General features: G+C 37.3%; 1 protein-coding gene across 2 annotated transcripts in view; it reads left to right on the plus strand.

Annotated features, from left to right (window-relative positions):
- Nucleotides 1–26,931, plus strand: part of PDS5B (PDS5 cohesin associated factor B) — a 182,770-nt gene that overhangs the window by 33,157 nt on the left and 122,682 nt on the right. The window lies entirely within an intron of this gene.

A 26,931-nucleotide genomic window follows, 5' to 3' on the forward strand; every position in this document is an offset into this window, starting at 1 on the left:
AGTGCTAATTGTGGTTATGTCTGTAATACTGGAAAAACAGAAATTACAGAACATTTCCATTATCGTGGAAAATTGTGTTAGTGCTGTGGTACAGTTGTCTTTTTAAAGACATTGCTGAAGTTATCTGGCTAATCTAATTATGTATGTTTATCTGTTTTCGTGTCAAACTTATACTTGCTTCAAGAGACCAAATGGCTGGGTGCGGTGGCTCTCGCCTGTAATCCCAGCACTCTGGGAGGCCAAGGCAGGCAGATCACTTGAGCTCAGGAGTTCAAGAGCAGCCTGGGCAATATGGCAAAATTTCGTCCCTACAAAACATAAAAAAATTAGCTGGGCCTGGTGGTGTGTTCCTGTAGCAATCCCAGCTACCCTGGAGGCTGAGGTGGGACGATTGCTTGAGCCTGGGAGGCGGAGGTTGCAGTGAGCCAATATTGTGCTGCTGCGCTCCAGCCTGGGCGACCTTGTCTCAAAAAAAAGAGAAGGTGGAAAGTATTCTCTTTGTTTCTGTGTTCTGGAATCATTTGTATAAGATGGAGACAGTTCTGTTCTTCCAAAATTTGAAACAGCTCATCAAGCCTGATGTTTCTTTTTGGGAAGATTTTAACTTAGTTTCTTTAATGATTACTGCTCTATTCAGGTTTCAGATTTCTTCTTGAATAATTTTTTGTTAATTATATTTTTTCTAGGAAATATCTAAAATAGCAAATTTATTGGCATAAAGCAGGACTCAGTAAACTGTGGCCTGTCACAGGCTGCCTGCCTCTTTTTCTAAATAAAATCTTACTGGAATATAGCCATACCTAATCATATTGTCTGGTTGCTTTAGTGTTATAAATGCAGAGATGAATAGTTATGACAGAAGGTATGAGCCCCAAGCCAAAAACATTTACTGTCTGGTCTTTTAAGAGAAAGTTTGCCAATCTCTGGTTTGAACTACATTTTATCATTCTTTCAATATTTCTTTTAATCTCTGTATTTAACATCTCATTTTTTTCCCCTAATGTTAATCTTTTTTTTTTTTTTTTCTTTTCTATTCTTGATTAGCCTCACTAGAGACTTGCTAATTTTGGGCTATTTAGATGCATTCTCTTATTTAATTAACTAATTTCTGCTCTTTTTAAATCTTCTTTCTCTGTTCTTTGAATTCATTCTCATTTTATTCTTAATTTCTTTTCCTGGCTTAAGTTTAGTGCTTAGCTTATTTGTATTAAACTTTCTTCTTTTCAGTATAAACATTTAAGGCTATATATTTCCCTCACTATACCACGTTTCCTAATTCCTACAAGTTTTGTATATATTATTTTCTTTACTACTCAATTATAATTATTTGCATATTTTTACATTTCCTAACACATGGAAATGACTTTTTTTTTTTTTTAAACTGACAATTACATTTTAGTAAGGAATATGTGGTGGGTGAGATTTGGATTACTTTGAATTTGTTGAGACATGCGTTATGTACCAGATAGTCATTAGTTTTTGTAGATGTTATATGTGTGCTTGAAAAGACTGTGTAAGGGTACAAAGTTCTATAAATGACCAACAAAACTTACTTGTTCATTACCTTGTTTAAGTCTTCTATGTCTTTACTAGTTTTTGTAGTATATAATCTATCAGTAGTGGAAAAGTATGTTAAAACTCTTGTACTGTGCCGGTGGACCTGTTGGTTGGTTTGTCCCTCCAGGTCTATCAGTTTTTATTATTTTCATATTGTTTAATAGTTAATATAAATTAATTTTTTTCTGATAATTTGAATCTTTTAATCATCTTGTGATGGCTTCTGTGTGTGTTATAATTCTTTGTTTTTAAAAAATTTGTTCGGTGTGATAAGAATGTAGGTGCCTGTTACAGCCCATTCAGGTTCTTGCCTGCTGCACAGAAAAAGCCAGTACACTGAGCCAACAGGTATTGCAGCAGAGAAAGAATTTAGTTGCAAGGCAGCTGAGTGAGGAGAATGGGAGATAGTTCTTAAATCTGCCTCGCCAAGAATTTGGAGACTAGGGGTTTGGCTGGCAGGCAGGCAGGGGTCTTGGGAATGAGTTCTGCTGACTGGTTGAGTTGGAAATGAAATCACAGGGATGTCAACTGTTTTCGTGTGCTGAATCAGTTCCTGGGTGAGGGTGACAGGACCAGTTGAGTCATTTTCTTAGTATGGGTCGCTGGTCTGCGTGGTATCAGTTGGTAGAAAAGAATGCAAAGTTTGAAAAATATCTCAAACACTAGGTTTAGGTTTCATAGTAGTGATGAAAGAACAATTGGAGAAGTTACATATCTTGGACCACTGGCTACATGATTCCTGATCAGCAAGTAATTATAAAAAAGAGGGTTAGGGAACAATGACTGGTTACTGTTTATGCTTATATCTTAGTAGAATTGAGGCCTCTACATAATTCTAAGCTTGTGGCCTTGTGTTTGTTATACAAAGTTGGTTTTAGTCCCTCAACAAGGAGGGGTGGATTAGTCTTTGGAAGGGACTATTACCCTCCTTGCTTTAACTATATATAAACTATAAACATAGTAACGTTGTTAGCGTGACCTATGTATAGGAATAAGCAAAGGCAATTAGCTTGTGAGGTTAGAAGCAAGATGGAGTCAGTTATGTTAGATTCTCTCACTGTTATAATTTTGCAAGGGAGGTCTTATACCCACCTTTCTTGTTGTTATAAATTTCATTTTCTTTTTGCCTTATTTTTCCCTTTTCTTTGCTTGCATTTTTTTTATTTTTATTTTTTATTTTTAAAAAAAGTTTAGTTACTTTCATTCTTCCACAATCCATTTCTTTTTTCTTTCTGTTAGGGAAATTACAGTTTATAATCTATTTCTTCCTTTTTTCTTTTTTTTTTGTTGTTGTTGAGACAGAGTCTGGCTCTCTCTCCAGGCTGGAGTGCAGTGGCGTGATCTTGGCTTACTGTGACCTCCACCTTCCGGGTTCAAGTGATTCTCCTGCCTTAGCCTCCCAAGTAGCTGGAAATACAGACGTGTGCCACCACGCCCAGCTAATTTTTGTATTTTTAGTAGAGATGGGATTTCACCATGTTGGCCAGGCTATTCCTTTTTTTTAAATTTTTAATTTTTTTATTTTTATTTTTATTTTTTATTTATTTATTTTTATTTATTTATTTTTTTTGAGACGGAGTCTCGCTCTGTCGCCCGGGCTGGAGTGCAGTGGCTGGATCTCGGCTCACTGCAAGCTCCACCTCCCGGGTTCACGCCATTCTCCTGCCTCAGCCTCCCGAGTAGCTGGGACTACAGGCGCCCGCCACCTCGCCCGGCTAGTTTTTTGTATTTTTTAGTAGAGACGGGGTTTCACCGTGTTAGCCAGGATGGTCTCGATCTCCTGACCTCGTGATCCGCCCTTCTCGGCCTCCCAAAGTGCTGGGATTACAGGCTTGAGCCACCGCGCCCGGCCTTTTTTTATTTTTATAAAAAAATTGTTACACTTGAAATTTTGCCTTGTGTGCTTAATTCCCTTAGCCCTTTGCAAAATTGACACAAAGGCCCTTTTACCAATCTGGTCAGTACTCCCCTTCCAACTTCCATGTTGATGTTGCCTAGCATTTTATTCTCCTTTTTGTCCCCCAAGTTACACATGATATTATGTGTTTATATTTCGCTTTCATGTTTAGAGTTTCTTTTTCTTTATTTTCTCTTACTAAGATTTCAAAGTTGTCTTTCTGTCCTCCAGCATCTCCTAATTTCATTAAAAATTTTTCATCTGTTTGTCTCTTGGCCCTGCATTTTGGGTAGTTTCTTCAGTTACTAATTTTTATAAAACTCTAGGCATGTTTAATCTGCTTAACCTGTCCATTGAGGTTTTGAAATCAACAATTACTTTTCATTAAAGTATTTGTTACTGTTCATTCTCTTGTTATTTTCAGCAGCCTCTTGTTGCTTGCTGATTTTGTGATTTCAGTTTTAAAATTTCTTTAAACATTCATATTTTATATTTTGACAATGAAATTTCAACATCTGAATTCATTGGGGCATGAATCACTCTTGGTGTTTAGTTTTCTTATGTGTTTGTTAGTCCTTGGGAAAGGACTCATGTTTTGTTGAGCTTGATAGGTGGAAAATTTTGGTGCCTAAATTGAGAATTTTTTTAACTCCACAGAAGATTTGTGTTTGCTTCTACTGAGAAATAGGGTTTGTCATCTACCTGAGAACTTTCTAGAGTCCAAGCTTAATTGGCAAAAGGACAAATGCTGATGTGCACATTTGCCCTTTTGCATCTCCAAGTGCATACTACTTACTGTTTGGGTTTCAATTTACCCTTTTTTTTGTGTGTGCAGATGAGAGACAGATGGTGAGTGTGGAAATGAAGGTTGGGTGTGGGTAGGTTCTTGTAGATTTTCCTTACTTCTTTGAGCTCAGCAATGTAATAACAGCTTTCTGCTGGATTTATTGGGCGTTTCAGGATATATAGTATTAATATATATGTTACTGGAAATGGACGTTCAGTTTTTAAGCTGTATCTTTTCATTCATTCGCTCATTCATTTATTCATTCATTTTGAGACAAGATCTCACTCTGTAGCCCGGGCTAGAGTGCAGTGGCGTGTTCGCAGCTCACAGCCTTGACCTCCTGGGCTCAAGCGATCCTCCCACCTGAGCCTTCTGAATATTTGGGACTACAGGCTGTGAGTTGACGAGATCATAACTATCTGCAGCCTTAAACTCCTGATCCTCCCATCTCAGCCTCCCAAGTAGTTGGGACTACAGGTGTGCACCACCATGCCCGGCTAACCTATTTTAGTTTTACGTATACAAATCTCTGCACATTTCATTGTGACAGCACTAAAAATTAAAAAAAAAATTCTTTTGTGTTTTTCTGTGTTAATGTTTAATTTTATGTACCTGTTGTGATTCTCAGTTTGTGTACCTCTTTTGAACTATTTGAGTCTCCTGATGTACTTGTTGATTTATCCTGATGGGGTTTTATGTATAAGTGGAATTTCATTTTATTTTAATTAATTTCAGGTATTTTGAGAAGTTATTGAGATAATTTCTTAGGCTAGAGTTTGTAAATCAGGTTTTAATTAAAGTAGAAAACCTCAGAATGAAATATACACAAGAAGGATGTTACTTAATGAGACATTTTTTTCCCCAGTGTGTTTATGTGCTGTGTTGTGCTGCAGTTAAAAAAAAAAAAAAAGTTTGAAATGCATTGTCCTAGCTTTTAGTTTGTGAATTGTAGCCCAGACCAGTATTCTTTTTTTTTTTTTTTTTTTTAATGAGACAGGATCTTGCTCTGTTGCCCAGGCTGGAGTGCAGTGGGGAAGATCTTGGCTCAACCGCAGGCTCCGCCTCCTGGATTCAAGTGATTGTTGTGCCTCAGCCTCCAGAGTAGCTGGGATCACAGGCATGCACCACCAACACCTGGCTAATGTTTGTATTTTTAGTAGAGATGGGGTTTTGCCATGTTGGCCAGTCTGGTCTTGAGCTCCTGACCCCAAGTGATCTGTCTGCCTGGGCCTCCCAAGGTGCTGGGATTACAGGCATGATCCACTGCATCCAGCTCCAGACCAGTATTCAAGTGAGATGTTTTGTAAAGCTGAGCTGCTTTGAAGGTCTGAAGGATTATGAGATCCATAATCCCTTTCCTACTGAATTGTTGAAGGGCTAGAGGACCCTGTGAATGCAGTTACAGGTGTGGAGGGAGGTAAGCCAGACTGTGGTCCTATGTTCTTCCTCAACTACAAACAGAACTTTGCTTTTTCTGTGTTTTGTAACTTAGAATTTAGGGGAGATTTGGCTTGAAAAGAGGGCTCATTTGCTAAAGTGTATTGGAAAACCATTGTTAGATAATCAAGGCTTTAAGGCTGAATTCGACCTTGTCTTTAAATAAGCCATTAAATAGGCAACATTTGGGATTTTTTTCTTCTTTAATTATTGTAGTCAGTCTTTGGTTTTGCCTCCTGCTTTTCTAGAACAAATGTAATGAGGAGCCTCCTGTCACCATCCTACTCATTTTTGGCATGTTTTCAGTCTTGATGGTTTTTTAATTTTCTTTGCCTTGAAAGAGTGAAGAAAGAGTAAAGGTGTTGTACAATTGTGCAACTCACAGACATCTGTGAGAATCCCTTATACATGTACAGTGAGGCATTCCTAAATGTTCTGTTCATGGTGTCCTTAGCGTCTCGTCATTTTTTCATGGAGCCAAAATAGAATATGTAACAGTTCTGTTTTAGTTAGATACAAGTAGCCTAATAAGTATTTATGGTTTAAGAATTATATGTTCAATCAAATAAAAACATTCCCTTTTTATCCTTAAATAATGACATATGCTTACTGATCTCATGTGTGTGCCTGTTGGGCATATGCAAAGTTCTTAAGTCTTGGAATCAGATTGAATACTGCCACCTTTGTTTCCTGTTTTCCATTGATTTCTATCTAGTACTTTTTATCACATCAGCTGCCCCAAAACCTAGCTTCTCAAAGATATATTACCTTCAAAAAGAAGGTAGAACAATGATCTCATGTTCAAATGGAACTACCTTGAGCTGGTAAGCTTACCTGGTGTCTGACAGATCTTGAGAATAGCTGTATTTTCCTTGAGAACTTAAAATATCCCCCAATGCCTGTGAATTTGCTGTGGTATCTAGGGGGCTCTGAGATGTCTTGTTTTACAGTTTGGTAACTGCAGGTGCAGTGCTTTACAATCTGTGCAGTAATTAAGCAGATGGATGCTATCTACATTTTATGGAAGAGAAAATGGAGTCAACTTTGTAGAATTAGTTATAGATATTTGTACAAAGCTGCTCTGTTGTGTTATTTGCATCTCACAAGACAGTATATACTTTATAGTTTATTTCTGATTGGTACTTTAAAAATATGTAGTTCATTTCCTGGGTTGTTTTTTACTCTTTTTGAGGAAGAAAGGTTTTAAATTTTTTTTATGTTTGCAAGGGGGTTGAAAAGAAGTATCTTTTTTCTAGCAGAACCATTTTCTGTATTGCAGTTCTTTGCATTGTGAGTTTGTTTTCCTGGGAAAATGAAGGACAAAATAGAAAAATTAATTTGCAAATTAGTAGTTGCAGTAATTGCATTAATTAATCTGTAAAGAACAGATTATATTTAATATTGTTGGAGTGATAAGTATTAAAGATTGCCAAAAACTGCAAGTACATGATACAGTAAGATAAAAGAATTGTAGAATTTTAGATCTGGAAGGTGGGATGAGGATGGAGATGAGGGTTGGGTCATCTAATTGAATTCTTCCGTACTGTTCAAGATGTTACAGTGGGAGGTGGAGGAGAAAGTAAAAAGGGAGGGAGAGAGAGAGGTTAGTGGGGAGGAGAAGGAGGAGGAAAGAGGGTGATACTGTATGATTGTGTTCTTGTTAAAGGCAGAAGCACTTTTGACATTTCAGAATATTTACTCTCTTGGCTCCTGCCAGAGTATGTAATCTAGAATAGATAGATCTGTTGCCCAAACTTCATTTAAAGTTCAGTTTTAAGGGGAAAAAATGTTAATAGAGAACAGCTTTGAAGGATAGGCAATCCATAATGCCTATAGATTATTAGTTTTCTTTCTTTTAGGATTGCTTTCAAAAAATACTTTATTACAAATACTTTGAAATAACGTATCTACAAGAGATGTATCCTTTCTTCCATCCCAAGCTCAAATCATTTCTATGTTCTATTTTTACATATTTGCAGTAATAATACAAGTAATTTTGGGCTTGGTGTGGTGGCTCAGGCCTGTAATCCTAGCACTTTGGGAGGCCGAGGCAGGTGGATCACTTGAGGTCAGGAGTTCGAGACCATCCTGGCTAAGGTGAAACTCTTTCTCTACAAAAAATAAAAGCTCCGGATGTGGTGGCAGGTGCCTGTAATCCCAGCTACTTGGGAGGCTGAGGAAGGAGAATTGCTTGAACCTGAGAGGTGGAGGTTGGCATGAGCTGAGATTGTGCCACTGCATTCCAGCCTGGGTGACACAGCAAGACTCTGTCTCAGAAAAAAAAGAAAAAATTATGCTCTATACTTCCCATTAAGTTAATTATCTACATTTTTTGGGGTGTTTTTTATTGCCCAATAGGTACTTTTTTGGTGTATGTTATAGTAGTGTTTATTTTACAAAAAATACTATTAAACCCACACGTGTGCACATACTACACACTTGAGCTTTTCCCACTCGTTAGTACATTATTATTATTGGCTAATGCTGTTACTTTTTTTCTTTGTAATGACTGCATAATATTCCATAGTAAAGATTTACCACACTTCATGTAGCTGTTCCCTTGTCGATGTCAGATTTTTTTTTCTGCTTGTTGTAAACAGTGCTAAGATACATATTCTAGTACATTTATATTGACATTTTTATTCCTGTGAGAATTGGAAGAGAAGTATTGCTAGGTTGAAGGGAATGTATCATTAAAATTTAATAGATATTAACACAATTCTTTTCAAAAAGGCTGTAATAATTCACATTTCCAATAATGTCTAACAGAACACTGGTTTTCAGATTTTTCTCTGTGAAACTTCTTGACAAGAGAAGTTGGGGATATTGGAATACCCATCACTCAGTTCAGCCAGAGCAGCTCTTTTTTAACCTATTTATATATTGCACATTGTTATAATGTTTTGGTTAGAAGAGTGTGTTTCATGATTAAAATAAGTTTGAAGAATCATTGCTCTGAGTTGTCCTTTTTTTTTTTTTTTTTTTTTTTACCTTTTCCTTTTTTTCTAGGTCAAACCAGACATTGAGATCACTAGCTTTTTGGATACCTTGTGTTGGCTACAATTCTTGTAGAATTTTTTCTACTGAATCATACTTTAAGTACTTTGAATTGTACTTTGGCTTGCATTGAAGAATAAAAAGGAGTGACTAAAACTCACTTCTGTGCTTATTCTTGATAGAGTTATCCATTACATTACCCACTGACCCATTAGGTTTCAGCGAGGATATAGATGTCACATACAGCTTCACTTCTCCTCAGTAGCTCTTAGACAATGTTAAACTTATGGTTGATATTTCTTATTCATCTTATGCCCTTTGATTTATTGGTTTTGTACCTTACTTACAGTGCTTTTATAGTTTATTTTTGAAATAAACCAAGAAGTTAAGTGTGCCTCTCTGGCCATTTCCAGCCATATAACCATGTAAGCAGGTATGATGTAGTTCTAATTCTGCCATTTGGGAACTTTCTGATCTTGGGCAAAATCAGTGAATTTCTCTTGTCCCAGTTTTCTTCATTTGTTAAATATGGATGATAATAAAATCAGAGTTGATGATTTTCCAAAAACGTCTTTCAGCAAATTCAGTGACTAGTTTATAGGCTTTTAATGGGTTACTTAATGAAAGCCAAAAAGAAAAGAAAGAAGATACCCAATTGCATTCAACTAACAGAAAGTGAATGTGTGGGCCAAGACAAACATAGCTCAGATTTGGAGTTTCCAGGTGGTGTTCTTTAACGTCCTTGAGATATTAGAAGCAGTGTTCCTTAACTTTCTTTTTTGACTGTAGACGTTAGAGAATACATCACAAGCCCTGATCCTTCTTCCCAGAAAAATGTACATTATCACATGCATGCAAACTCTGTATACTTTTAAATGACTATAGATGGTTCATAGACCTCCTGAAGACCATTTATGGGTTTCCTGTGTAGAACCTGAGTGTAAGAACAGACCTAGAGCAGTAGTTCTCAGTATGGGGTGATTTTGCCCTGCAGGGGACACTTGGCAATGTCTGGAGACATTTTTGGTTGTCACAACTGAGGATGGTGATGGTGTGTGTGCGCTATTCATGTCTAGTGGCAGAGCCCAGGGATACTGCTGAACATTCTACAATGTACAGGTGCATCCTGACCTCTACCTGCAGTAAATACTTTTTGGCAAAAAACCTGAGAGTGCTGAAGTTGAGAAGCCCTGATCTAGAGGAAGTGATTAATGGGATTTCTTTAAAAAATCCTTCAGAAATGTAATTGTTTTCTGGCCTTCTTTGATAGTAGTTGGGTAGTAGATAGTGCAGGGTTAAAATCTCTGGGCCTCACTCTGTGTTGAGTGTTCTTCCCTCAGGTATTTGCATGGTTTATCATCATTCTTTTTCAGGTTTCCGCTCAAATGTCACCTGGTCATAGAGTCCTTTCCAGTCTTTGCAAGGTAAAACAGCTCCCTCCCCTACTTACTCTTTTTTTTTTTTTTCTCAGACGGAGTCTCACTCTGTTGTCCAGGCTGGAGTGCAGTGGTGCGATTTCGGCTCACTGTAACCTCTGCCTCCTGGATTCAAGCCATTCTCCTGCCTCAGCCTCCCAAGTAGCTGAGATTACAGGCATGCGCCACCATGGCTGGCTAATTTTTGTAGTGTTTTTATGGAGACATGGTTTTACCATGTTGGCCAGGCTGGTCTCGAACTCCTGTCTCAAGTGATCCAGCTGCCTCGGCCTCCCAAAGTGTTGGGATTACAGGCATGAGCCACCACACCTGGCCACCCCTATTGACTCTTTTTTTGTTTTTTTGAGATGGGGTCTCTGTTGCTCAGGCTGGGGTGCAGTGTTGGGATTGTGGCTCACTGTAACCTCGACATCCCTAGACTCAGGTGATCCTCTCAGGTCAGCCTCCCAATTATCTGGGACTAATTTTTTTTTCGTATTTTTTGTAGTGGTGGGGTTTCATTGTATTGCCCAGGCTGGTCTCAAACTCCTGGGCTCAAGCAGTCCACCTGCCTTGACCTGCCGAAGTGTTAGGATTACAGGCATGAGCCATGGCGCTTGGCCCCTATTTTTCTTAACATTTTACGTTATCTAACACACACTTGACATTTGTTGTTTGTTTTCCTTCAACTTTAATATAAGCTATGCCATGAGAACAATAATCTTTGGCTTTCTCCTACTGTTATATTCCCCAGTCAACAGTACCTGGGATATAATAGGTGCTCAATAAATATTTGTTGTTGAAAGAATGAATGATCTGTCTGTATTGTGGCAAGTCTGATTGTATTGTTTTGGCAGAGCCCAATGTTTTAGAGATCAGAAGTGCAGTAAAGTTGACAATTTTTTGTGAAAATTAGGAGTTCTTACCTAAGTTGTCAGTTGGATATAGTATAGGCTAGGAATATGCATCTAAAGGCAAAGCCAGGATTTAAGAAAAAAAAAAGTTATTTGGCTTCTTTGCAATACGAATTGAGCACCTGAAGTTGTATTCTAAACTGTTTTCTAAACTTGTCTGACCATAGGAATTGTCTGAGACATTCCTTAAAAATGGCAGAATCTGAAACTTCTCCCCACACCCGCTGAATCAAAATTTCTAGAGGAGGAACCAGAATATCCTTATTAAAAACAAAGAGGGAAAGAATAATCTTCAATAGATGACACTGGGACAACTGGATTTCCACATGCAAAAGAATTAAGTTGGACCTCTCCTTCACACAGCGGATAAAAATGAGCTCAAAATGATCAATGATGTAAATATAAGATTTAGGCGTATATACTTTTAGAAGAAAATATGGAAGTAGAATTTTATGACCTTGAATTTATTAGCACAAACAATAAAAAATATATATTGGACTTTATAAAAATTAAAAACTTTTCTGCATCAAAGGACATTGTCAAGAAAATGAAAACATAACCTACAGAAGAAAATTTTTGCATGTCATATCTCTAACAAGGATTTAATGTCCAGAATATATAAAGAGCTCCTACAAGTCAATGACAAAAAGACAACCTAATTTAAAAGTGAGCAATGATCTTGAATAGACATTTTTCCAAAGATACACAAATGACCTGTAAGCACATAAGATACTCAACATCATTAATCATTAGGAAAATAAAAATCAAAACCATAATGAGGTTATACTGTACACCTGCTAGGATGGCTATAAAGAAACAAAAGAAAACCAAAAATAACTGTTGGAGAGGATGTGGAAAAATTGGAGCCCTCATTTGCTGGTGTAGCTTGCTGCTGCTGTGAGAAAAAGTTTGGTGGTTCTTCAAAAAGCTAAACATAAAGTTACCATAAACTTAGCAATTCCACTGCTAGCTGTATACTGTAAAGAATTGAACAGGGACTTAAATGGGTATTTGTACAGCCGTGTTTATTGCAACATTGTTCACAGTAGCCAAGAATGGAAACCAAGTGTCTACCAGCAGAAGAATGGATAAACAAAATGTGGTATATACATACAATACTCAGTCATAAAAATAATGGAAGCTTTGGGCCGGGTGTGGTGGCTCATACCTGCAATCCCAGCACTTTGGGAGGCTGAGGCGGGTGGATCTTGAGTTCTGGAGATAAAGACCATCCTGCCCAGCATGGTGAAACCCCGTCTCTACTAAAATACAAAAAACTAGCCAGGCATGCTGGCGCACACCTGTAGTCCCAGCTACTCAAAAGAATTTAAGCTCTGACATGTGCTGTAACAGGGATAAACCTTAAAATATACTCAGTGAAATTTGACGGAAAAGGACAAATACTGTGATTCTACCTACATGAGGCACTTAGGGATAGGCAAATTCATAGAGACAGATAGTATATGAGAATTACTAGGGGCTGGGGAAAAGAGGGCATGGGATGTTATTGCTTAATGGTTACAAGTTTCTTTCTGTTTTGGTTGATGAAAACGTTTTGGAAATGGTAGTGGTTGCACAATATTGTAAATATAAGTAATGTCAATTGTACACTTAAAAGTGGTAGATTTTATGTTACATATATTTTTACACAAAAAACAAATGTATTAGATCTAAAACTATTGAATCGTACACTCTAAAAGATGAATTATTTGATATGTGAATTATATCTTAATAAAACTATTTAAGGAAACAAAAACACAACCAGCTATCCGTGTTTGAACAACAGTGTCACAAAACAAAGTTGTTGATTTTAGCCAGGAAGCATATAAGGTAGATGTAATCAGTGAGACTAGATTTAGATTAGATTTAGTAATATTAATCCATATGCATTCCCTCAAAACTAATGTCTTTGAGGAATATATCAAGTGTTTATGTACTATAATGATTTTGTTAAGCTTTTCCCATTATAGGGAAATTTATTGAGAAACTTACCAAATTAAACCTTTTGGTCGACTTGACATCCTAATTTTTCTTATAACCCCTCCCCCAGTTTACTCATTATTTTATCTACAAGGTACATAACTTTGTAAGCAGATTTATTAAATATTTATCATTATGGATACTATGTTACTTTAATTAGGTAGAATTAACAATTGTACTCTCATTTGCCCTGTATACAGTATGGTACGTTGGGTCCTTAGGTATCAATACTTTTGTGCCCATTTTATTGTCATCTTAAAAAGATACAATGTAGTGTTATGCAGTGCCTCATGGATTTCTGTCTCAACCTCATTCTCCTACTAAACTATATACTTCTCTCCTGTTTTCTACTATATCCTCTCTTCAAATACTTTTGTGTTATCTTCCAATTGTTCAGAGCTTCCTGTTACTGCTTCAGTGAGCCTCTTGCAGTCCCTCATAGATTCCCGCACTCTTCCTGTGTTCTTGCTGGTATGTCTTTGTCTTTGGAAGTTCTCTTTCTAAAATATAAATCTCATTGCTTTGTAAATTTCTTAGAAAAGAAAGAAAAATAAATTACAACTGCCTTATATGATAATGACCAAACTCCTTATCAGAGACTTAAGGCCTTAGATTAACTGGTCCCAATTTCTTTTATAACACCTTCAGCAATATGTGCACATGTATATGTACATGCACAGAATCTGGTTGATTCACTTTTGTTTCAGTACTTTTTTCCTTTCTATTTCAGTTAGTATCATTTTGTTTATCCATTCACTAGTTAATAGATATTTGGATTGTTTATACTTTTTGGGCATTATGAATACTGCTATAAATATTCTGGTAAAAGTCTTTGTGTGGATATAGGTTTTCTCTTGGATGGACACCTAGAAGGGGGAATTGCTGGGTCATATGGTAAATTTACATTTACTTTTTTTTTTTTTTTTGAGAACAGGGTCTTACTCTGTCACCCAGGCTAGAGTGTAGTGATGCGATCTCGGCTTACCACAGCCTCCACCTTCAGGGTTCAAGGGATTGTCTTGCCTCAGCCTCCTGAGTAGCTGGGATTACAGGCGCCCGCCACCACACCTGGCTAATTTTTGTATTTCTAGTAGAGATGGCATTTCACCATCTTGGCCAGGCTGGTCTCTAACTCCTCACCTCGTGATCCACCCGCCTCAGCCTCCCAAAGTGTTGGGATTACAGGTGTGAGCCACCGCGCCCAGCCAACATTTAACCGTTTAAGATACTGTGAAATGTTTTCCAAAAATGGCTCCAGCATTTTACATTCCCACAAAATATGAGGGTTCCAGTTTCTTCACAGCTTCAGCAATACTTCTTACTGCCTTTTTTTTTTTTTTTTTAATTTATTTAAAAGAGGCAAGGCCTTACTCTGTCACCTAGGCTGGAGTGCAGTAACTCGATCATAGCTCACTGTAGTTTTGAACTCCTGGGCTCAAGCCATCCTCCTGCCTCAGTCTCCTGAGAAGCTAGGACTACAGGCACGCGCCACCATGTCCAGCCAATTACATTTTTTTTTTTTTTTTTGGTAGAGATCGGGGAGGTCTCACTGTATTGCCCAGGCTGGTCTAGAAATCCTGCCCTCAAGTGACCCTTCTGCCTTGGCCTCCCAAAGTGCTGGGATTACAGGTGTGAGCCACTATGCCTGGCTTTTTTTTTTTTTTTTTTTTTTTTTTAAAAGATGGAGTCTTGCTCTTGTGCCAGGCTGGAGTGCAGTGGTGCAATCTCGGCTCACTGCAACCTCTGCCTCCGGGTTCAAGTGGTTCTCCTGCCTCAGCCTCCCAAGTAGCTGGAATTACAGGCATGCACCACCACGCCAGCTAGTTTTTGTATTTTTAGTAGAGATGGGGTTTCACCATGTTGGCCAGGATGGTCTTGATTTCTTGACCTCGTGATCCACCTGCCTCGGCCTCCCAAAGTGCTGGAATTACAGGCGTGAGCCACTGTGCCCTGCCTGGCCTGTCTTATTAATTAGTGCCATTGTACTCGTCTAAGCTATAAAATATCTTTGTCCCTTGAGTTTCTGGATGGGCTAACATTTTTGTTTCTGTTCAGTTTGCTCAGATTTTTAGTATTCTGGTTCTTTTTTTTTTTTTTTTTTGGAGACAGTCTCGCTCTGTTGCCCAGGCTGGAGTGCAGTGGCGCGATATCTGCTCACTGAAAGCTCCGCCTCCTGGGTTCACGCCATTCTCCTGCCTCAGCCTCCAGAGTAGCTGGGACTACAGGCGCCCACCACCATGCCTGGCTAATTTTTTGTATTTTTAGTAGAGATAGGGTTTCACCGTGTTAGCCAGGATAGTCTTAGATATCCTGACCTTGTGATCCACCTACCTTGGCCTCCCAAAGTGCTGGGATTACAGGCGTGAGCCACGGCGCCTGGCCTAGTATTCTGACTCTTAATTTCCAATTCAGCGTTCCCTAAGAGCCTGAAGTAAAACGAGAAAACTTGACCTCTTGTCATTGCTCTGCCACTTACTACAGGGTGACTGTATGCAAGTTCGTCAGCTTTCTGAACTTCATTTCTGTAAAATAGGGATAATTCCCACTTTCATAGAATTTTGAAGGAAAATGTGTGCATGAAAGAGCTTTGAAAACCATGATCTGTCTTTCAAAAATTAAAGCTGCCATGCTTATGTATATAAAGTATCAGAAATGTGTACAGGGATAGTAGGCAGAGTTGGCACTATATTGTAATGGTAAGGCATTTGTTACTAAACTTGGTATGTAAATTTCCTCATGGAGCTTTTTTCATATGGAAGTGTTTGGGTCTGATTATTAGAGGATTCAACAGTGTGCCAGAGATGGAAAACCATTAGGTTAAGGGCATAGGCTTTGGGAATCAGATGTGGCTCAATTTAAGTTTAGTTGTTGATAACTTTAGCATAGTTATTTAACCTCTTTGAACCTCAATTTTCTCATTTATAAATGGGCACAATTATGTAGTTCATCTTAGTAAGAACATTTATTCAGCTTTTGCTTTTTAACCAGCATTGTGTTATGCATTAGGTGTGTAGCAATGAACAAATTAGGATCCTTAAACTTTTCTCATATAGTATGCAGTTCACAAGGGGAAACACATTAGAGAATTTATATTTACATTTATGATAAATTCTTTGAAGGAAAAATGTAGGGGTGGTGTGACAGCATGTAGTAGGGATTTTATTTAGACTGAGTAGATTTGGGACAGCTTCCCTGATTGACAGGTGAGACTTGAAAGAGTAGTGTTAGCCAGGCATGAGGGCTAGAGAGGAGAAAAAGTTTCTTGAAGCAGAAGGAATAGCACACCCTGAGACAGAAGGATCTTGGTTAGTGTCTTCAAGGAATAGAGATGTGACTGGAGTGTAATGAGCAAATGGTCAGATTAGTATATTTGGAACTTATTCGAAGGGCAGTGGGAACCTATTTAAGAATTCTAAGTAAGGCAGTGATATGAAGAGATTAGTTTCTTAGGATCATTCTGGTTGCTTTCTGAAGAATGAATTGGATGTGGCATAGATTTATGTTGTGGTGAAGTAATGGCTAAATAAGGGTTGATTTCATTTACATTTTGCAAGGTAGCATTTATAGGACTTGATTGTTGATTGTAAATGTTGAAAGGGAATTGCCAAGTTTCATTCCCAGAAAACTGTGAGGAAGAAATGGGTACATGAAGGCAACACACACTGGAGAGGGAGAGGAATGAAGAATGAGGATTTTTTTGGAGGGAGAAAAAAATTGGGAGACATTTTGTTTAGAGTATCTTGAGTTCACAGTATCTTTGAGAATACCCAAGTGGAAATGTTAAGTAGACAGTTGTATATGCGGACTAGAGTTGAAAAGAGAGGTCTTTATGGAGTAGGTATTAAAAGAAAGCTTAGGGCAGTAACCTTGGGAGAAAAACATAAACAGTAAAAAGAGAATTGAGCTCTGATAAGTTACTGATATTTGGAGGTTGAGTAGAAGAGAAGTCTACAAAGGAGACAGGAATAACCAGTAAGGTAGGAAAAAAATCAGGAAAAGGCAAAGTGTTACTAGTAGAAACAAAAGGAAAGTAATGTTTCAAGGAGGAGGCTGTGGTCAACTGTATATCATACTGCTGAGATGAATAAAATAAGGGTTAGAAAAGTGTTCACTTGATTGGCAACCTAGAGGTCAACTGATGACATTTAGTTAGCTTTTACTGCATAACAAATCACCCAGTTTTTAATTACTGGAAAAAACTGTTCCCAATTGTGTATATTGGCAATTTGGGTTTGGCTTATCTGGGTGGTTCTACTGATCTGGGCGAGGCTTAGCTGATTTTAGCTGGGGTTGCTTATGCATCTACAGATATGCCTCTCTGGTCACCTGGTGATTTGACTAGGGCTGGCTTGTTCATGATGACCACGGCTGGGACAGTGTGCCTCTGTGCATATACGTTCTAATATTCTATTGGGGTAGCTTGGACTTGCCGACATCTCCATAGCAGAATTCCAAGAGCAGTAGGTAAGCTAACCCAGAGCACAAGCACTAAACTTCTCAATGTCCCATTGCCCAAAGAGTCATAACGCCATCTCAGATTCTAGGTCTGAAAAAACACTTTTATTTCTTGATGGGAGGAGCAACAAAGTCAGATTGTAAGGATGTAGATACAAGGAATGGAAAAATTTGTTGTCATTTTTTGCAATCTGCTACAGTGACTGCAGTAAAAGCATTTTGCTGATGGGGCGGAGTGTGGGGGTGGGGAACTGTTTGGAAGCTAGACTAGATTAGTATGGATAGTGAATGGGAATTGAAAGTAGATAGTATAGATTACTCTTTGAGAAGCTTGTCTGTGAAAGTAATTTGGGATAGAGGACGATAGCTGAGGCCGGGGAGGTATTTGTAGTCTAAGCAGGTATGTTGTATTTTCTTTCCCTTTCTGCCTGAATGCCTTCCATCCATCCAATAACAGAATATATTTGAATGCTGAAAGTATCTAGTAGACATAGAGGATGCTGGTACAGGGGAAAAAGGAGATAACTAATCAAATAAAAGTCTCTGAGTAGAGGATGGGATTTTGTGTGCTTATGAAGGGGCTAGTGTTTTGATGTGAGGAGGGCTATTTCCTTTCTGGTATTGGGAAAGAGGGAGGGAAGGAAGGAAGGGGGAAGGAGAGAAGGGAGGGAATGGGTGCAAATGTACATAGGCATGTAAATTGGGTGATAAGAGGCTGAGGAAGTTTCTGTTTCATGGCGCTTCTGTTTTCTCAATGAAGAAGCAGCAGTCTAAGTGGGGGCGGGGGGGGGATCATTGTGCAAGAATGTGTTTTGGAGATTTGACATGAATAGAAAAATTCGTAATTTTATCTGTTCCCCCACCCCCTACAATGGGATATTGAGTTGACTACTGACCAGAGAAATACTAATCATTCAATAAATGAGAGATATTATCACTATTAATATACAATAATTACTTTAAAGAGATTTAACAGAACACTTTCTGTGCTGTTAGAAACTGATACAGGTTGAGATATTCCAGGGCCTGGGGCTCCTTTTCTGTTTGAGCCAGTTAAACTTTACTGTCTTCCATAACATTGATGGTCTTTAAAAAATGATATAGGCAAGTGACCATGTTTGCCCTTTACAAATAAACATTAGGAAAAATATGTATTCAGAGAAAGGGTCCAGTTTCTAAAAGAACTTCCTAAAGTATTCACCGTTACTCTGTTTTATCAGAACAAATAAGGAATAACATAAATACACTTATTTTGAATTAATAAAGATTAATTCAAGCTGCATGGTAGATTAGTCAAAAAATTGTATGTTGAAAAATGCAGCTTTTTGTTTAAACAATTGGAAAATATGTAAATATGGCCTTCAAGTTATATGCTTAGGAGAGAATAGCATAATTTACTTAGTCTCTTGTCTCTTAGGAAAAACTCCCATTAGATTTTTGGTTGTCCCTCAACAAGAATAAGCCTAACTTTTTAGACTGTTTAATTATTGTGTACTAAAGAGTTGTCTTTATGGAGGGCACCATCTGCTGGTTGTAAGAGGTAGCAGTTGTGGAGAAGACTGCCTTCTGCAGTTATATCAGACTCTTCACAAAATCTTATGTTTTCCTTTGAATTCCACCTCAAACCTGGAGTAAAATCCCAGAAGGAAAAACAGCTTTTAATTAACATGGCCAAGTACGGATTCTAGTAGTGATTTGATTTGATTTCTGTGGATGTGAATTTAATGTCACACTGTGAATTTTTAAGAAAAATCAACATGAAACTGGCAGATGCTGGTCTTTATTTGTTGATTTGGATGCCTAAATCAACTAAAAAATAGGATTGCTTATTTTTATGGCTGCTCTTGCTCTTTAGTCAGTACTTTGTTTTCCTTTTCCATTCAGTGAAAATATCTTACATATTTTTTACTACAGTCTCTTGTTTCGTTACATTTATGAATATTGATTTACGTCTGATAATATTAAAGAATGAATATTTCATTGATTTTTCTTCCTGGTACTCAGTGTGATTAAAAGATTCTCATATATTTCCTTTAATGATCATTTTATTTGAACTTTAAAAAAAATCTTTAGTATTAGAATATTTTCTTTTCTTTTTTTTTTTGAGATGGAATCTTGCTCTGTCACCTAGGCTGGAGTGCAATGGCATGATCTCAGCTCACCGCAACCTCCACCTCCCGGGTTCAAGTGAGTCTCCGGCCTCAGCCTCCTGAGTAGCTGGGACTACAGGCATGCGCCACCATGCCCAGCTAATATTTGTATATTTAGTAGAGACGGGGTTTCGCCATGTTGTCCTGGCTGGTCTGGAACTCCTGACCTCAGGTGATCTGCCCACTTTGGCCTCCCAAAGTGCTGAGATTACAGGTGTGAGCCACTGTGCGTGGCCTAGTATTAGAATATTTTCTTATGCTTACTGTTCATACTGAACATAAAAATGTAAATATAATAATATACATATAATTTTTGAACTGAACTGTTTTCTGAAAATGCTTGTTTCAAATAACCCTTTGAAAGAAGGGAAATTCTAGGTTATAGTTTTACTGTAAAATGGTGGTAAATTTAAAGTTTGTATTTTTTAAATGGAGAAATTGATAAATCAGCACATTGTTCTGTAATATACCATAGTTTATAAAGTGGAGTCTGATACAGGTCAGTTTTATATAACTATTTTCAAAGTGCAGTTATTTTTCATTTTTTGTTTACTTTACCTTAATGGTGAATAGTTGAGATTCCCCAAAGATGAAAGGAACTATTATATGTCAGATCATTTATTTGACTTTCTGTTTAAGGAGCAACTCTGTATCAATACCTGTTTTTCATTGACTTAATGATACCCTCTTCTTCTGCATTGCTCCTTTTCTGCTTCCTCTTTTTTCTTTTCACCTTTTTCTTATCTCGTAATTTGGTATTCATTCCCATCATTTTCTGGACACTTTTTTCTCAAAGGTCATCCTGTCAAGTTCAAGAGAGTATTTGCTGAGGTCATTTTGTATGTTTTCACCAAGGGTAATCATCACTATATATCACCCCTCCATCTTCAAACTTTTTTTGCCTAGGTTTTTGTAGTATCACTATATATCACCCCTTCATTTTCAAACATTTTTTCCCTAGATTTTTGTAACATTTACTCTAATTTTTCTAAAGTCATTTTCTTGACTTTCTTTTGTTTTCCTTCTTTATCTCCCCTGTGGGCTCCCACCACCCCAATCACTATAGGTATTTAATTAAGGTTTAGTGTTGGTATCTCAGCTCACCCTACTCATTTTCTTTACTCCTCTTGTAAACCCATAAAGCATGAACAATAAATGGTTCTAAAATATTTTCTCATTTTAGACCTTTTTTTCTGGAACTTTAGATGTATAATCTACAGTTGCCTTCTAGAGCAAAGTTTATTTCTCTCAAGACTTAATCTCTCTCTGGGGTTTCCCCCATCTCCATTACAATGAGGGTAGAGCTCTTGTACACTTGCTCATCATTGCATCCTTAGTACTTAGTATATCGCACCAAGTAAATTCTCAATAAATATTTAAATAAATGGCTTTCTAGGAACAAAGGTTTTGAATCTTATAATCATCTTCTGCTTCTGTGGTATAATCATTCATAAGTCTTTGAATCATTTTCTTGTTTTGTAGTCGTTGCCTACAGTCAGTTCCTCATTACTTCTTTCTTAGAATTTTGCAGTAGTTTTCTAACTAATTTTAATTTCTCCTATGTCTAGCTCTACTTTTTGTTGTAACCGTAATTTCTTCGAATAGTTCTGGTCATTCATTCAGTATTTCCTGAGTGCCTACTACTAATAGTAGCTATTATATGTGATAGATGCTAGCCTAAATGTTATACTCTACTTTTCTTAAGGAGCTTACAGTCTAGTGGGAGAGACAAAGACAGAAATAAGTACAATAGATACAATGTGATCAATGCTAATTGTAGTAGATTCAAAGTGTGACTAGCTGTAGGGGAGGAGCCTAGCCCTGCCTGATTGAGGTCAGGAAAAGTTAAAATGAGACTTTAAGGTCTATAGAGTTTGCTTAGTAGACAAGGGCCAGTATGTTTTACTTGGAGGAAAAACAACCTGTGTATATTCACAGAGGTGTTTCAAACCTTTCCTTACAATGCTGTTTATAAGACTGAAGTGCAAATTGAATAACCTCCCTCTTTATTATCTCTTATTTTTTCCGTCTTAGCTCCTTTTACTTCCTTCCACCTTCTCCTTCAGTCACACTTCTGGGACAGTAACTGAAATTTGCTCTCTGAGATTTATTCAGAATGTTTTTTTCTGTCTTTTTATTCTCTATGTTATTACCACTTTACCCCTGTCCACTTAACAGAAGTGGTGTTTCTTTCAGTCTTATTTTTCCCAAGTTTGTTGTTTATTTCTGTTAGGATAATTTCAGAATCAACTGTGATTCACTAATTTAGGGGAATGTCTGTTTCTCTTCATGGATTTTGAGACCCATTTTACTCGTTTTGCTCTGTAGTTTCTGCTGTTGTGTTCTGCATATGAGGCGCTTGATGAGTTTTTGACTACATGGATGAGTATATTTTACAGGGTCACTCTGTGGTCTGTGGCCATATTCATGTGTTTTTATGAATGATGAACAGCTTTTGTCTCTGAGATAAGGCAGAGAGACTTTCTTCCACTCCAGACTCAGTGGAAGAGAAGCCTTATCAAATTTATCAGTCTTTCCCTGGAGTGCTTTGTCCTAGGCATTTGCTGAGTATCTTCTTTGGTTGAAGGAATGTAACTATGAACTTGGTTCTTGCTAGATAGTGTTTTTCCTAACCTGAAGTCATGCAGCTATTCTCTTGTATCATATTCTAAAAGCTTTTAACACTTTGCCTCTATATTTAGGTTGTTACTGTACCTGGAATTCGTTTTGCGTATGGTGTGAAATATAGGTACAGTGTCCTTTTTAAAAGACATAGATATGGAAGTGTCTTCTGAACTTTTTATTGTATTCTCTCTGTTCTTTCCTAACCATCATCCCTACCACTTTTTTTCATGTACAGTTGCGTACCACACAACTTTTCTGTCAGTGACGGACTGCATATAATGGTGGTTCCATAAACTTACAATACTGTATTTGTACTGTACCTTTTCTATGTTTAGATATATTTAGATACACAAATACTTACCATTGTGTTACGGTTGCTTACAGTGTTCAGTACAGTAACATGCTGTACAGGTTTGTAGCCTTGGAGCAATAGGCCATACCATATAGCCTAGGTATGTAGTAGTCTGTTCCATTTAGGTTCGTGTAAGTACACTGTATGATGTTTGCACAACAATAAAATTTCCCAATAACATATTTATCAGAATGTACCCCATCATTAAGTGATGTATGACTGTGTACGGGAGGAACACAGATTTTTGGATGTTAATCTTGTATCCTGCAACCTTGATGAACTAACTAGTAGTTTATTTTTTGTAGATTCCTTTGGCATCTTCTGTGTAGACAATCATGTTGTCTGGATGTAGGGGCAGTTTCTTTTCCAATATGTATGCTTTTTATTTTCTGTTTCTTTGTGTGCTGCCTAGGGCTTCTAGCATTATGTTGAATAAAAGTGCTAGGAGTAGACATCCTTTCTCTGTTTCTGATCTTAAAGGGGAAGCATTTAGTCTTTTACCATTAAGTATTTGTGTTACCTGTTGTTACCTGTTGGTGACTTATGCTTGTTCTGGATGTCCCTGACTTATGATGGTTTGGCTTACAATTTTTTGACTTTATGATGGTGTGAAAGCAGTACACATTTGGTATGCTTCTTGACATGTGATAGAAATGCACTTTTGGCTTAATGATATTTTAAATTTACAGTGGGTTTATTGGGACCTAACCTTACTGTAAGTTGAGGAACATCTATATATTGATGTTTTTACTTTTCATCCTTGCTAAACTCAGTAATTCATGTTTTATCTGTAAATCCTTTTGAAGTTTTTATGTACATAAACATATCATCTGTGAATAATGACTGGTTCATTTTAAATCCTTATACCCTTTATTTCTTTTTCTTCACCTTCTTTGTTGATTAGCATCTTTATTGCAGTGTCAAATTTTTAAAAAAGTGACGATAGTAGGTATGTTCCTGTAGTTCCTGAACACAAAGCTTTCAGTGGATCGTCAATAAACATTATTTATGCTATAGGGTGTTTATAGCACCCTACTCTTCTCAGATAAAGGAAACTTTCACCCAGTTCTTAGTTTACTAAACTTGTTTCTTGTTTCATTTTTGTTTTACAGTCATGAGTTGTTGAATTTTACCAAATTTTTCTTAATTTATTGAGATTTGAAAAAAATCAGTTTAGTATATAATTTAAATGTGATTTTCTTTTTAAGCCTGTTGCTGTGATGAATTTAACCTTGCCTTCCCAGGATAAACACTTAAGAATATATTGCTGCATTTGGTTTCCTAATGTTTTGTTTAGGAGTTTTGCATTTATGATTAAGATTTGTCTGTGATTTATTTTCTGTGATTGTTCTTTTCTGTTTTCCTTGTTTCAGATATGGACTCACTCTGTTGCCTAGGCTGGAGTGTAGTGGCGCAATCATAGCTCACTGCATCCTTGAACTCCTGGGCTCAAGTGATCCTGTCACCTCAGCTTGGCTAATTTTTTATTCATTTAAATTTTTTTGTAGAGGCAAGGTCTCGCTTTGTTGCCCTGGCTGGTATTGAACTCCTGGCTTTAAGCAGTCTTCCTGCCTCAGCCTCCCAAAGTGCTGGGATCACAGACAGGAGCCATTGTGCCTGGCCTGTGATTGTTCTCATTGGGTTTTGTTGTCAGAGTTATGCTAATTAGTTGCTTAAAATTAGTTGGGAAGGATTCCCTTGTTTTTCATTTCTTGGAACTATTTGTATGACATGGGTAATATTTCTTCCTTTATTTGGCAGGACTCACTAGTAAAGCCATCTAGACTTGGATATTTTTCCTTGTGGAAAGATCTGTTGATTGATTTTTTTTTTCTTAATCTTTTTTTCTTTTTTCTTTTTTTCTTTCTTGAGTTAGTTTTGGTAATAAGATGTAGTTTCTCAGTTTTATCTACATTTTCAAATGTTATATTATCAAATTTATAAGATTGGCCTGTGAGTTTTTGACTTTGTTGATCCTACGCTTGTTTTCTTTTGATTCATTGATTATTAAGAAGTGCTTTAAAAAATTTAAATGTCTGGAGCTTTTCTTGTTATCTGTTCTGTTAAACTTTTTGTTGAAGTGTAACATACATTCAGAAAAGTGCAAAACTATGTCTTTAGCTCTATGACTTTACACAAAGTGAAAATACTTGTGTAACTAGCATCTCCGAAGTGTCTTTTCACCCCTCCTTCCGTTAACGTTTGTCCCCCAAAACATCACTGTCCTGACTTTTACCATCATAGATTAGGTTTCTCTGTTTTTGAGCTTATAAAAATGTAATCATACTCTTATGTAGTGTTTTTTGTCTGGCTTCTTTCACGTTGGTGTGTGTGTGTGTGGGTGCGTGTGTGGGTGTGTGGGTGTGTGGTGTGTGTTGAGATGGGGTCTGCTCTGTCACTCAAGCTTGAGTGCACTGGTGTGATCTTGGCTTACTGTGGCTTTGACTTCCTGGGCTTAAGCAGGACTTTCACCTCAGCTTCCCGGATAGCTGGGACCACAGGTGCACACCACCAGGCTTGGCTAATTTATCTTTATTTTTTGTATAGTTGAGGTCTCACTGTATTGCCCAGGCTGTTCTTGAACTCCTGGGCTCAAGTGATCCACCTGCCTTAGCCTTCCCAAATGCTGGGATTACAGGTGTGAAACATCATGCCCATCTAGATGTTTGTAATGTTAATCCATATTATTGTGTGAGGCAATGGTTTATTCACTCTCATGGCTGGTTTTTTTTTTTTTTTTTTTTTTTTTGCTCCCATTGTGTGACTATACTACAAGTTGCTATTAATTCTAGTGTTGATGGTCATTGTGTTTTCTGTTTTGGCAACTGAATGGTATTGCTATGAACATTTTTTTATATGTCTTATGGTGGACAAACTATACGTTTCTATTGAGTAAATACCACAGAGTGAATCTGGGGCCTATTTATCTTTTTTTTTTTTTTTAACTTGATGTTTAGCTTAACTGGTTTTAGTGTTTGCATGACATATTTTTCCATCCTTTTACTTTCAACATGTATCCACATTTTTCATTGTCTTTTAAGGTGTTTATATTGAAATTTAAAAATCTTTTTCTTTTAACCTGATTGTGTATATTACATACACATATAGTACTTAGTATGTGCTAAACAATATTGTAGGTACTTTATATGCAAATACACCTCTTAGTTTTCATTTGGCTAATTTGTCCTTGTTTTACTCTGTACTTAAAAATTATACTCCTTGGTTGTAAACTTTAGATTTGCAATTACATTCTTTCTCCGCTTTGAAGATAACATTTTGCTGTCTTCTGGCTTACGTTGTTGATGTTGAGAAGTCACCTGTTAGTTTATATGCTATTCCTTTCAAGGTACTGTGTGTGCTCTAAATTTTATTTGTTTTCTGGAGTTATGATTATTTTAAATTTAATCCTGTTGGGCTTATTGAATTTGTAGGTTGGTATTTTTTTTCTTTTTTTCTTTTTATTATTATTATTATTATTATTATACTTTAAGTTCTAGGGTACATGTGCATAACGTGCAGGTTTGTTACATATGTATACTTGTGCCATGTTGGTGTGCTGCACCCATCAACTCGTCAGCACCCGTCAACCCGTCATTTACATCAGGTATAACTCCCAATGCAATCCCTCTCCCCTCCCCCCTCCCCCATGATAGGCCCCGGTGTATGATGTTGTAGGTTGGTATTTTATGATATTCTCTGTAGGTATTTGACCTCTGCTTCAATCTAGTCCTTCTGGTACTCTCATGAATCCCATGAATGAATCTCTCATTCTTCTCCCTCTATAACTTCCATGAATTGTAGGCTACATTTAGGCCTTTCTATCCTTACGTATTTCAGTTGTATGTTTCACTGTGTTGCACTCCAGATAATTTCTTCTGACCTTTCTTTCACTTCATTTTTTTTTTTTGATGCAGGTGGAACGCAGTGGCGCAATCTCAGCTCACTGCAACCACCACCTCCTGAGTTAAAGCAGTTCTCCTACTGCAGCCTCCTGAGCAGCTGGGACTACAGGGGTGTGCCACCACACCTGGCTGATTTTTGTATTTTTTGTAGAGATGGGGTTTTGCCATGTTGCCCAGGCTGGTCTTAAACGTTGGAGCTCAAGTGATCTGCCTGCCTCAGCCTCCAAAAGTGCTGGGATTACAGGCGTGAGCAATCCCACCTGGCCTTTAATGGTTTTTCATATCTGCGAATACACTGACCTGTTGAGTTTTCAATTTCAGTAATTGTATTTTTTCATTTTTAGAAGTTCTATTTTTAAAAAATCTTCTAGTTTAGTCTTTATAATTTTTTTTGTTTCCTGTAGTTTTTTTGGAATTGTCTTTTATTTCTTTAAGATTATAATAGTTCTACAATCTTTGATAG

This window comes from Theropithecus gelada, chromosome 17 (assembly GCF_003255815.1).
Source record: "Theropithecus gelada isolate Dixy chromosome 17, Tgel_1.0, whole genome shotgun sequence".
Lineage (NCBI taxonomy): Eukaryota > Metazoa > Chordata > Mammalia > Primates > Cercopithecidae > Theropithecus > Theropithecus gelada.